We start from the raw sequence: 13,056 nt of genomic DNA on the forward strand, positions 1-13,056 counted from the left end.
AACAGGACAAGGGCCCAAAGAAGAACTCAGCAGGAGGGAAGTAGGGGTCTGGCCCCTGGCTTGAACTCATACCAGGGAAGCTAGCTCTGGAGCAGCATGGGAGTGGGGTGACATCCATCAGGACCTGGCCATGCTAGCTTGGTGCTCTGCTTTGAGAAACGTGGTGGAAGGCCACCTCCTCATGGCCCCAGCAACTACATTTTTTCAGCACTGTGTCATCCTACAGGGCTTGGGGCCATGATCTTTTGGTAAAGTTCAAAGTTGTAGCATGGCACATATTAGTAAATATTTGGTCTGACATCTCTTTAATGATTATTCTTTTTTTTTCCTTTTGAAGATTTTATTTATGTATTCACAAGAGATGCAGAGAGAGGCAGAGACATCGGCCTGAGGGAGAAGCAGATTGGGGAGCCCGCTGCAGAACTCGATCCCAGGACACTGGGATCACGCCCTGAGCCAAAGGCAGATGCTCAACCAGAGTCACCCAGGTGCCCTTGTGCCCTTTGTCCTAACCTGCTTGCCCTGGACCCAACCCTAGAGGGGATGAAAATACAGCTAGTAAGGGAGGCATTGAAAGAGGAAAGACATTCACCAGCCCTAATGGTCCCTGTGCCCCGACTCCCAAGATTTCATTCTTAGCCTAAATCAAGCCTCAGGGAAGGGGGGGGGTGGAAATCAGAATTTTATGATTACACTAAAGTGATTATTTTAATTACTAAAACAAGTGTTTCCTTAAGACCAAAGGTGATCTCAGGACACTTCACATCCAGAGAGACTGGGAGAGCTGCTCGAGACTTGATATAAGGATAGGGAAGAATCAGCAGACTCAGTGGGTACAAAGGAGAGGCTGTGGCAGAGACAATTTTTCTTTGGGCCCTGCTGAGTGCCAAGCCTTCTGTGATTAGGCCACAAGGGAAATCTTTCAGAGAGATGCCTATCCATACCAGAAACACTTTATTTTAACATATAAATAAATATTCATCCCCAATCTGTTGACCTAGCCAAATCCTCTGTGTGAGCACAGGTGGATGGATCCTCCTTAAACTAACCTACTAAATATCAGCTGTGAATTCGATTTTGATTTCCTTACTTGGACTGAACATTTTACAAACCTTGCAAACCAACTTGAATCTACCTATACAGGTATGTGATTTCTTTTGTCTTCTGCAGTTGTCTCACCCACACCCATTTTTAGACACTTGCATTTATTGGGTCTTTTGAAAGCCTCCAATTTAGTGTTTCATAGAAACAGTTTTCTTTTTGGGTTCATATTTCATTGGTTTACGTAATATTTAATTAAATCATGTAATTCAGTAACAAGTACTATTGGCATAAACAGGTTTGGGAACACACCCAGCAGCCTCTTGGTAAACACACGGTTGAACCTGTAAGAGCAGAAGCACACAGGTGAGCTGGAGAGTAGCCTCTAGCTTGTGTGTCCCGGACGTGGATCTGTACATCTCAGAGACAGAATGGAGAAGCACAGGATTTTCTGGTGAGTTGGTAAGTAGAGGTCTATGGGTGAGCCATCCACTTTCAAGGGGCAACGCTGGAAGTGACCAGCACTAAAAAAGTTACCATTCAATGAATCCTGGCTATGTGCCTGTTGGGCCCCCTGAGCATGTTATACACAGCTTATTTGGCTTTCACAGATACTATCTTCCTCTATTTTACAGTTGAGGAAAGTGGAGTTTTATGGACGTTAAGTAATTTACTCTGAGTCAGTAAATGGAATAGTCGGCATATCTCTATGTGATGTGCAAATGAATCAGCTGGGGGATGTGGTTTAAGATGCATATTTTGATGGAGTGGGTCTGGGGTGGGCCTGAGAGTCTGCATTTCTAACAAGTTCTCAGATACCGTTGACACTCCTGGTCTGCAGTCCACGCTCTGGGTCCCGCAGTTCTACCCCAGAGATTCTGACTTACTTGTACTGAGATAGAACCAATTCATCATTGTTTCCTAAAAGCTTTCCAGGACACTTTTATATACAGAGTAGAGGCGATGAGTAGCTTGGACCCCAGTGAGAGCAGGAGAGTTGGAGACATAGACTGATAGTTAATTTTGAATATTTCAGCCAAATTGAGTGTTTTAAAAAGACAAGAGTAATAAAATCTGAAACAATCTAAAAGTTTATAAAATCAAAGTGAAAAATCCCCATTCTCCACATAATATAAAGATTTTTTTTAAATCGAATTAAGCTATCCTTGCACACATTTATGCGAGAGTTTTTTGACATTACTATGTCATCAGCTTCTTCCATCATCGGTACATGCAGAGCTATTTCATCCTGCATTGTATCCTCTAGCATGGGTAAACTAGACTTCATCTCACTGATCTCTCACAGGTGTTCAGTCAATTCTAATTTTTCAGGTTTTTTTTTTTTAAGATTTTATTTCTTTATTTGAAAGAGAGAGAGAGAAAGAGAGAGCATGAGCAGCGAGGAGGGGCAGAGGGAAAGGGAGAAGCAGACTCCCTTCTGAGCAGGGAACCCAACTGCAGGAGGGCTCAATTCCAGGACCCCGGGATGATGACCTGAGCTGAAGGCAGATGCTTAATCAACTGAGTCACTCAGGTGCCCCTAATTTTTCAGCTTTATAGATGACACTTTGGGCACAAATCCATGGGTATGTGTGCAGATTGTTTTGTGGGATGGACCTCTAGATGTGGAATTATTGGGTTATTTAAATATTTATTCTCAAATAGACCTCCCCAAAGCTCATCACATTACATTCCCCTGTGTAGAAATGCCTTTTCCCCACCACCTTGCAACTACTGGGCATGATCAATCTTTTCAGTATTAACCAATCTAATGTCTGAAAAATGGCTCTCAATAATGCTTTAGTCTATATATCATGATGAATACATGAGGATGAGTGTCTTTTAATATATTTATCAGACTTAAGTATTTCTCCTTTGGATTTACCCCTTTAACTCTTTGGTTGCTTACCTTTTTATATGAATCTTTTGTCTACTATTTATGCTATAATTTTCTTTCATGACTTGCAAGATTTATTTTTGTTTAAGAAAGATTTCCTCATCCCAAGATTATAAAAGAGATCTCTGTTTTTTCCATCTACTTACTTGGATAGATTTGTCATTCATTAATCCATCTGGTCATTGGTCAATATGAAAAATATGTATTTTACTTACAACTTGAAGTACATACAACTCTTACTTGGTTTCTTTTACTTCCAGAATACCATTCTCAGCACTATTTGTGGAGCATTGTCACTCCTGGATTTGAAATACCCCCGGATCATGTAATCCATCCCACACATGCAACCTGGTCTCCTCCTTAACATCTCTTTCTTTTTCTCTGTGACTACCCAAAGATGTTATAATTTCTGCAGCTTTATAGGACTCTTAGAAAGATAAATCTTTTCTTAGTTTCAAGTTATTTTAGTTTTTCTTCTTTTTAAAAATACATTTCTTCTCTACTTTTTCCAGAGGAATTTGGAATTCCCACATCATTTTCTAAAGCAAAGCCTATTTGGATTTTTTTTAACTGAAATTGTCTTTTAATACACTAATGTGGATTTTTATGGTATTTTTAGAGTACTTAATGTCTCACACAGAAACAAGGTATGTCTGTCCATTGATGTACATATATCAATACATTATATATATATATAGTATTTTCTTCACAAAAATAGCTCTTGCAATTTTTCGTTCAGTTTATTCCTGGGTGAACTATGTTTATGGTGACTTCCCTTTCCAAATCATCATTATAATTACTGACAATATAGGACAACTACTGATTTAAATATATTTATCTCCTAAAAACAAATTAAAAAAATACACTTATGTCCTAATTATCCATCTTAACTAGCCTCATAAAGCTTAAAAATTTAATCGACTGTCTTTAGAGCTATGGAGATTTGATTTTACCAGATCATTTGTTAGTTTATTTTTAAGTACGCAAGAGAAAAAAATTAGAAATGTAGAAAAAAATCACCCCAACAACTGAGGACAGCTATTATCATTTTACTTGTATCAATTTTCATTCTTTTTATTTGCATAGCTTCTGCCACATAATTATAATTACACAGTTTAATGAACTGGTGTACTTTTTAAAAGAGTAAGTGTGTTCAATATGCCAAAACTGTTTTGCTGACAGTTTGTTTTCTAAAGAACCACGTGCTTCTCACTAATGGGCAGAAATGCTAATGTAACTTCTGCTACTGAGATTATTGAGTTCAGTTCCTTCTTTCGCTGCCAGCCTGGCTTGCTGGCATTTATACTAGCCAATTATAGTTCAGCGTCATGGAGCCCTCTGTCCCTTGCACCACACATAGCTGCTGACCTCACCATACACTCAGCCACTCCATTTCAGGCCTCTGCCGGATTCACTCTTACTATGGGTTTATAATTCCATTTGAAAAGCTGACTAGGTCATGACATAATCAAGGATTTCTAAAGAATTTGTTCAAGAACCATTTCTCACATAGCTCTTATTGACATAAACGTATATGTGGTTTGGCTTCGGATGGCTTGATTTGTTTCTCCTTCTGTATTACTTTAAATTTGATTTCCTCATTTGTGCATTTTGTGACCTATAGGGATTGCTCATTTATTCCCTCAGCTTTCTGCTCATTGCCCTTAACAGTAAGGATTTCCTTGTCCTAATTATATAAAATAGGAGTCCTCACTTTCATCCCCCTGGTCAGATTCATCCTTAACATATACAGGGCTGGAGCGAGAGTGTGAAGGGAGGCCCAAGTGTTTTAAAAGCCCAGCAGGGCTTCAGGTACACACATGTGATCCCCCTTCCCCGCCCAACCACCAGTCAGCTTACTCCAGCTCTTTCCACACTCCCTCCCCAAAAGCCACCTTGGACATCCTTGGGCCTGTAGGTTCACACACTTGATTTTTTTCTTATACAATGATTATGTGTTTCTTGGACATGCTACTTTTGTGGCTTAAAAAAACCCCAACTATATCTCTTTCTCATTATTTTATCTAGTTAATTGTTGCTTATCTAGTTAATTTAGTAGAGATTTCTAGCCACCTTCCAATAACTCTTTGTCCTTCTGTTCTACCCTTTCTTTTCCAAGTAGATTACCTTTTTCAATTCTCTTGGTCACTGAACCAAGTTCTGGCTAATGGAATGGCAGAAGTTGGGTGTGGGAGTTCTAAGAAGTCTCCTTCCTAGGGGCACCTGGGTGACTCAGTCCATTAAGGAACCAATTCTTGGTTTTCGCTCAGGTCATGATCTCAGAGTCATGAGATGGAACCCCACATTTGGCTCTGTATTCAGCATGGAGTCCCCTTGAAAATTCTCTCTCCCTCTGACCCTCCACCCACTTGTACTCTCTCTACAATAAATAAGTAAAATCTTAAAAAAAAAAAAACCAACACAAAAGAAGTCTCCTTTCTAGGACTGAAAGAACAACGTATCTTTCATTTTGAAAAGGATGTCCTTATTCAGGGTAAAGGATTAGCTTCGTCTTTGTTTTCTCCTATGGTTACTATTCTAGTTAGGTATCCTAAGTCTTTTTGAACTAATCTTAATTTATGTGTCTCTAGAAAACTATCTGAAAAATTATATGGATTTTTAAGTTTATTGACTATTGTATGGTTTACAAGTTGTTTTATTCCCTACTTAATTTATAACTATCAACTATTTTATTCCTAATGTCACTTATACATTATTTCTCTTTTTTGGTGTGATTGTTTGCCAGCATAGATTTAGTAATTTTACTTCTCTTTTCAATTTTTCATTTTTTAAAAGATATTTATTTACCTATTTTAAGTAGGCTGTATGCCCAACCCCAAGATCAAGAGCTGCATGTCCTACTGACTGAACAGTCAAGTGCCCCTCATTTTTTCTTTTCCTTTTTTTTTTTTAAAGATTTTATTTATGAGACACACACACACACACACACACACACACACACAGAGGCAGAGACACAGGCAGAGGGAGAAGCAGGCTCCATGCAGGAAGCCCGATGTGGGACTCGATCCTGGAACTCCAGGATCATGCCCCAGGACGAAAGCAGGTGCTAAACCACTGAGCCACCCAGGGATCCCTCAACTTTTCATTTTTAATTGCTATTCATTTTTTCTTTAGATTTCTCTCATTTGAATGGTTTGTGCCTTTATCTGCATTGTTTCCTCCCTATATTATCTTTTTTCTTTGATTTTCTTTGTTATTTTTTGGTTTCTTGAGTTTTGTGCTAGATTCATTTATTTTCTGTTTTCCTTATTTTCTAATATATACACTTACAAGCCATACATTTTCCTTTAAGCATAATTTGGTTACATGAAATACAGATGTAGGACACTTAGCAAGTTCTGGCACATGTAGGCATGACTTTTTAAAAGTATGCTTTCATGTGTCACATAAAAAGTCTTTAAAATTAAAAGAACTGCTTAAATTGTTATCTTGACTAAATATTTTCCTAGTCATATTTCTATATATATTTACATTTCCTATAACCAAGTTAAAGAAAAAAATCCTTTCAAAATATTTATTTTGTATGCTTTTTAAAATTAAAGGCTTCTTTTCTTTTAAAGCAGTTTTAGTTAGGTTCACAACAACACTGAGAGGAAGTTACAGAGATTTTTCTTTATGTCCCCTGCCCTCACATATGCCTATCTTTTTTAATCAACATCCCCCAGCAGAGTGGTGCATTTGCTACAATTGATAAACCTACACTGACAAATGGTAAGCACTAGAAGTTCGTAGTTTACATTAGGGTCCATTCCTAGTGTACTTTTTATGGGGTATTATTTTTTCTACAGAATATTTGTTTTTTTTTTTTTTTATTATTTCCTTTTAATCTTGGTTGCTTTTTAGAGTTACCCAGGAAGCTCGATATCTGATACCAAGGCTTCAACCCAAATTATACCAGAATCTTTAAGCATTAGATCCAGACATTGTGCATTTTAAAGCTCCCCTGGTGTTGGGGCACCTGGGTGGCTCAGTTGGTTAAGCGCTTGACTCTTGGTTTCAGCTCAGGTTGTGATCTCAGGGTCTCAAGATCAAGTCCTACATCCAGCTCTGCACTCTGTGTGGAGTCTTGCTTGAGATTCTCTTCCTCTCCCATTGCCCCTCCTCTCTCCCCACCCCTCTCAAATAAATAAATAAATCTTAAAAAAAAAAAAAAAAAAAAAAAAACCTCCTCAGGTAGTTCCCGATACAGTCAAGGCTGAGATTCACATTAATCTTCACTTTTGGTCCCATCTTGACTATTTATAAGCTACAGCCATTCAGGACTACTAAAAGTTTAATAAAAATGAATGGATATAACTGTAATGTGGAAATTTTAATACTTTGTGTAACACTCTGGCAATATTTGCTGATTGACATTGGAAATCCATAACATGTAATTGAACATTACTCTAAATGAGTATTAATAAGTGAGTTGCCTCAGCAATTTGGTGGACTTATCATAGGGACAATAAATTTAAAGGGTAGATAGATTTTCAGACTAGTTCAGGAAAGCCTATAGGACCTACAATGTAGCTGAAACAGTTATTTGAACAGAAATGTATTAGGCACAATTGAATTAAAGACACTGTTTCCTTGAAGACTGATGATCAAGTAAAATCAGTTCTAATTAGAAAACAAAGAGACGGTAGGATTTCCCAAGGTACTATGTTATTTAATTATTTTCCTAGTCTTTGAAAGGGGCATCTTTATTGTTGTACAAGCAGAATGGTTATCTATAGCTGAGAAATTGAGGATTTCAAGTCCAGCTTGATATCCACTGTTTAGATGAATTTGGGCAGAAGAGTATAAACTCTCTGAGCCCTAGTATTTTTAAATGCAAAATGAGGACAATATCTTGAAGGACTTTTGGAGGTGAAATGGCGTCTAGAAGGTGCTGGGTAGATGTTTTCTATGACACTGCTAGCCCTGCTTATTTAACATTATATTAAGCCTAAGGCATCATCTTTTTTTCTCTGCCATAGTGATATCTCCAGGACTATTCACTAGCCATGATGAATTAATTGTATAACCAAGAACGAAGAAAGAAATGCTGTGGTAGTTGGTGTTGATCTCAATATCAGCTAGGGTTACTTTTTTAGCTGACCCTGGAGAAGGAGGCATTGCACAACCTGACTTTCATCTGTGCAGGATCTTTTAATGTGAAAAGTCCAATTACACTCCTCTGTGAGCTCTTGTGCTTATTTATTTTTTGTAAAAGTTTGTATAAATCTTATAAGGCATATAGACATGCATTTCTTTCTCTGATTATTTTTCTGGCCAGTTCTGGCTTCTTGGTTAAAATATGCCTAAAGTAGCTTCCCCCACCCCTACTTTTGTGTTGCCATGAAAAGGAGTCATTCTGTCAGTAGAAAACTTATAGGGGTGCCTGGATGGCTCAGTTGGTTAAGCCTTTGCCTTCAGCTCAGGTCATGATCTCAGGGTTCTGGGATTCATCTGCGTCAGCCTTGTCAGGCTCCCCACTCAGCTGGGAATCTTCTCCCTCTCCTTCTGCCCTTCTCCCTTGCTTATGCTATCTCCCTCAAATAAATAAATAAATAAATAAATAAATAAATAAATAAGTAAATAAATAAATAAATAAATAAATAAATAAAATATTTTTTTAAAAAAGAAACTTATATACCAGCAATGGAGTCCTAAGACTATAAAGCTGGATAGATTTCAGGAAAATTGATTCCATCCCAGAGCCATTGTAGATGTTCCTCTAAATTAAAAGCAGAATAAGGTAGAAAGGAACTGTTAATTTGTATTTGTACCTGAGATTTATAAGAGAAACAGAGAGTTAGAGCCCTTCTTAGGGACTGAATTATGGTTATTCTAGTATTGGGTTGCAGTTTGATTGTGGAATGCAATGCTCATGTACAAACCTGGTGCCAATTTACATAGCTAATGAGCTTTACTGACCTGATTGAATAGTTGTGACAGAGTCTGTACGGAAAAGCCTAAAATATTTACCCTTTGGTCCTTCGCAGAAATAGTTTGCTGGTCTGGAAAATCATCAGGCAGCTCAGAGTAAAAAAGGCTAAGATTACTGAGAGCCTAAAATGTCTCAGCACTGCCACAGAGCTTTGCTCACTCAGCATTTCATTTAGTCCCAGCAAGTGAGCAGGATCAGAGGTATTTTCCCTTTCACAGAGGAAAAAATATTGGTTCTCAAGACAAGTCAAAGTCTGCATGGCTAGAGAATGTGAGGCTTGAATTACAGTCCAAGTTAGCCTGACCTCAAAGTTCCTTTATTTCTTTCAACAATATTTCTTCCCTCTGGATATGCAATGTCAAAAAAAGGAGTTCAAGTTCTGAATTTATGTACAACGAGGTGTGGCCCAAGATCAAGAACACTAATAGCAACATTCAAGTGAAGGGAGCCATGAAGAATGGAAGGCAGGGTCCTGGACTCATGTTATAAATGATACTGGAATCTTGGTGAAGCAGCAAGCAATCATTAGAATGTGTCTTCAAAAAGCCTGAGGCTTGGGCTGTGAAGCAGGGGAGGCAACATTTAGAGCTCTCCTGGGATGCTTCAGCTTCTAATCAGACTGGTCATCAGTGTCACCCGACATATCAGGAATTAAATTCTAATCACTGCATAAAATTCTGTTTTGATCATAGCTAAATATTTTCCAATCATCTTTCTGATTTCCCTATCACGTAACAAAAACCAGCTGGGGAATATAGAAATGTCTTATCAATGGCAATGATGCCACTGCTGAGATAGGGCAGCTGCCCAATCTTGGCCTCAGTGGGGACCTGGACTTTAGTACAGTCATTATAAATCCAAGGTCTGAAACTGAACGTTGCAGTCCAAGGAACAATATTTTCATCAGTTCACCTAGTTGTGATCAGGACTTAAAGGGCAGATTCATATCAATAAAAGCCAACTGACTATCACCAGTTGATAGCAGAATGGAAGAGAATGCTCATGCCTATTGATCATGACCCATATCCTCTGGATCCTCTGGATGCTATCCCTATTTTGCATCCTTCTTCATTGGACGTAGACCTCCATATGTCTGTAACACGTTCATTACTGGTTAGTGTTCTGAAATGCTCTAAATAAGGACCCTGCAGTCACATCCAGGGTTGATGGTCTGGTTTCCTCACTTTCAAGCCCTATGACCGGGACAGGTCACTGCCTAAATCTCTTTCTTTCTCTGTTTCATACTTAAACTGAGAATAATAATAGTAACATAGTTAAAATGAAGCTAAAATGCAAAGGTGCCTGAAAACAATAAACAGAAAGCCTGGTACAGAGTATACATCTTAAAATACTTATTTGCCTATGTATTTATTTTTTAAAGGAGGACCCTCTTCCTCCCACTTTAGCTTTATCTGATGATGACTATTTTCTATAACATTAATTCTTATCAATCTTTGAAATTGGAGCTAAATTTTCTTGAACTTGTCTCTCAAAATTAGAGAGGGTGTCCTATGTGTCTGGAGGAATGTCATGCTTACCTTCCATCCAGATAAAGAATAGCATTGAGGGGCGGTCGTTTTGTGCACATTATCTCTCACAGTTCCACCAAATGGCTGCTATGCTTGCAATTCCTCATGAATGGAGACCAAGGTCAGTGATTAGAGGCTATATATGAGAATATTAACTTTTGGGGGTTGGGATTATTATTTTCTTTTTACCATTTTCCACATTTTTCTGTATTTCTGAATATTTCATGATGAGCATATAAATAAATATATATACACACACACACATATATGTGTGATCAGAAAAATAAAAATCTATTTACAATTTAAAAATAAGAAATTTTCCCAGGTTGCAACCAGTAAGTGGGATAAGTCGGTGTTAAACCTACCCCTCCTAGGGCAGCCTGGGTGGTGCAGCAGTTTAGTGCTGCTTTCAGCCCAGGGCATGATCCTGGAGACCTGGGATCAAGTCCCACATCGGGCTCCCTGCGGGGAGCCTGCTTCTCCCTCTGCCTCTCTGCCTCTCTCTGTCTCTCATGAATAAATAAAAAATAAAAACAAACAAAAAAACCTACCCCTCCTGGTGATGAAGCCCACGTTCATTCTTTCTCTCATGAATTCAACAAGTATTTATTGGTTGTCTCCAATGCTCTGTGCCAGGCACTGTCCTAGGAGCAGGAGAAAAAATGAACAAAACAAGCAAAAGTCTCTGCCTTCCCAGGGAGAATGCAGGAGAGAAAAAGACAACAAGTAATAAACAAATGTGAATCACATACCAGATGGTAGTCAATGCTACGTAGAAAAAGAAAACAGAAGAAAAAGGGATAAGGAAGTACAGGGTAGGGTAGGGTTCAACCAGGCATATGACCGAGAGTTGACTGCACCAAGTAATCTAGTTTGTTTAACATGGAATGTCAGCCAAATTAGTAGTTTGTATTGTACCAAAATGCTTGCATGCTGTCATGCAAGGAACAAAAAGTATGATACTCAACATTTCCCCCATTCATCTGCAAATGAGCTTAAGAATGCTTTTGAAGAATCTGGTAGATTCTGAACATATTTTAAATAAACTAGTCATGTGTGTACTACCCAAATCTTCTTTTGGCTTCCCTTGTATTACAAATGAAATAAAAATGCCAATGTTCAAATAATGGTCCACCCGGTCGGTAGAGGAATTGACTGTCACATTCAATAGAGAACCTAAATTATGAATTAATGTATATTAAGGGCCAAACCAAGAAACCAGTTATGGAAAAATTTAGGTAGGCACATTCAAAAGTCTAGGCACTTTTTCTAAGTCTCCCATGCAACTGATGAAGCACCTGTTCTTTATCACTGATGATTACTTTTTAGTTTATACAAAATAATATATGGGGGATAAAAGTTAATGAATAAAAAAAAGACCAAATGTGATTTACTTATAGAACAGGCATCACAGAAAATGAACATCATATTGACCCACAGCACAAAGTGCAGTTGAAAGGTTCACGATGGAATATGCTGGTATGCATTATTTTCAAATCTATATTTGCACATACATGCTGAATCTGCTTCTATAGCTATGTAATCTATAAAACTCTTCCATACATGCACAGTCCTGTGATTTTTACATACTGACTATGGCTTGTCTTTCTGCCTCCAAAACAAAACAGTCCAAGTAACATCCGAACTGTTTTAAATTGTCCACAGAAACCAAGTATTTTTTTTATTTTTTTATTTTTTTTTATTTTTATTTTTTATTTTTTTTTTATTGGTGTTCAATTTACTAACATACAGAATAACACCCAGTGCCCGTCACCCATTCACTCCCACCCCCCGCCCTCCTCCCCTTCTACCACCCCTAGTTCGTTTCCCAGAGTTAGCAGTCTTTACGTTCTGTCTCCCTTTCTGATATTTCCCACACATTTCTTCTACCTTCCCTTATTTTCCCTTTCACTATTATTTATATTCCCCAAATGAACCAAGTATTAATGTGATTGGCATTTGTGGAATGCAGTAACAATGTGACAGTAGGCATGTGACATGATAAAAATACCAATGTGTGCTTGAGAGATGATAAAGTTTATGGAAAAAAGTGTTCAATGGATTTGCTTAATCTTTAGTGGGCATCAAACACCAAACAAAGCCAATGTCACCTGGAAGGTTGGGCCTGATAAGCTAACCTTCAAAGTACAAATTTTAGCCTCAAGAGTGTCATTAAAGAGTCAGACAAAAACACCAGATATTTTACTTGTCTACACAAAATTACATGCATTAAGAAATATTTCATCTTGGTAAAAGTGATTTCAGCTTCTTGGTAAGAAAAACAATTTTTTTTTTTTTTTGGTAGCAAATATCACTTGTCCCTCCCCACACACAAAACCAAGAGTGGTGGGAATGGAGATGTCTTGACCTATAAATTGTTTAACAATCTTCTCTACTTTCTTCAGTATTTAAATTTCTTGAATCTTCAAACTGAAATATCTATAAGTACTTCCTTTATTTTAGTGACTTTCTATTCTTCTACTGCCCAGACATCTGGGAGGAAGCCTATATTTTCTAGGCTTCAAACGGAGGCTATTGAGGACTATCCCATGGTAATAAAATGAACACCCTAGATCCTTTCCAAGATGCTCCACATTTTCCCCTAACTGAACGAATAGTCTTGTTCTGGAGCTTAAGATCCAGAGGGCAGAAGC

General features: G+C 38.0%; 1 protein-coding gene across 2 annotated transcripts in view; it reads right to left on the minus strand.

Annotated features, from left to right (window-relative positions):
• KLHL31 (kelch like family member 31) overlaps positions 1–13,056 on the minus strand; it is a 114,241-nt gene that overhangs the window by 37,867 nt on the left and 63,318 nt on the right. The window contains exon 1 of one of the 2 annotated variants that reach the window (XM_038554329.1): positions 10,954–11,036. The exons of the other annotated variant lie outside the window; for it this stretch is intronic. The gene's annotated coding sequence lies outside the window, so the exon portion shown is untranslated. Of the gene's footprint in view, positions 1–10,953; positions 11,037–13,056 lie in introns of those variants that run through there. 2 annotated transcript variants of the gene reach the window in all.

Source organism: Canis lupus, chromosome 12 (genome assembly GCF_011100685.1).
Source record: "Canis lupus familiaris isolate Mischka breed German Shepherd chromosome 12, alternate assembly UU_Cfam_GSD_1.0, whole genome shotgun sequence".
Taxonomy (NCBI): domain Eukaryota; kingdom Metazoa; phylum Chordata; class Mammalia; order Carnivora; family Canidae; genus Canis; species Canis lupus.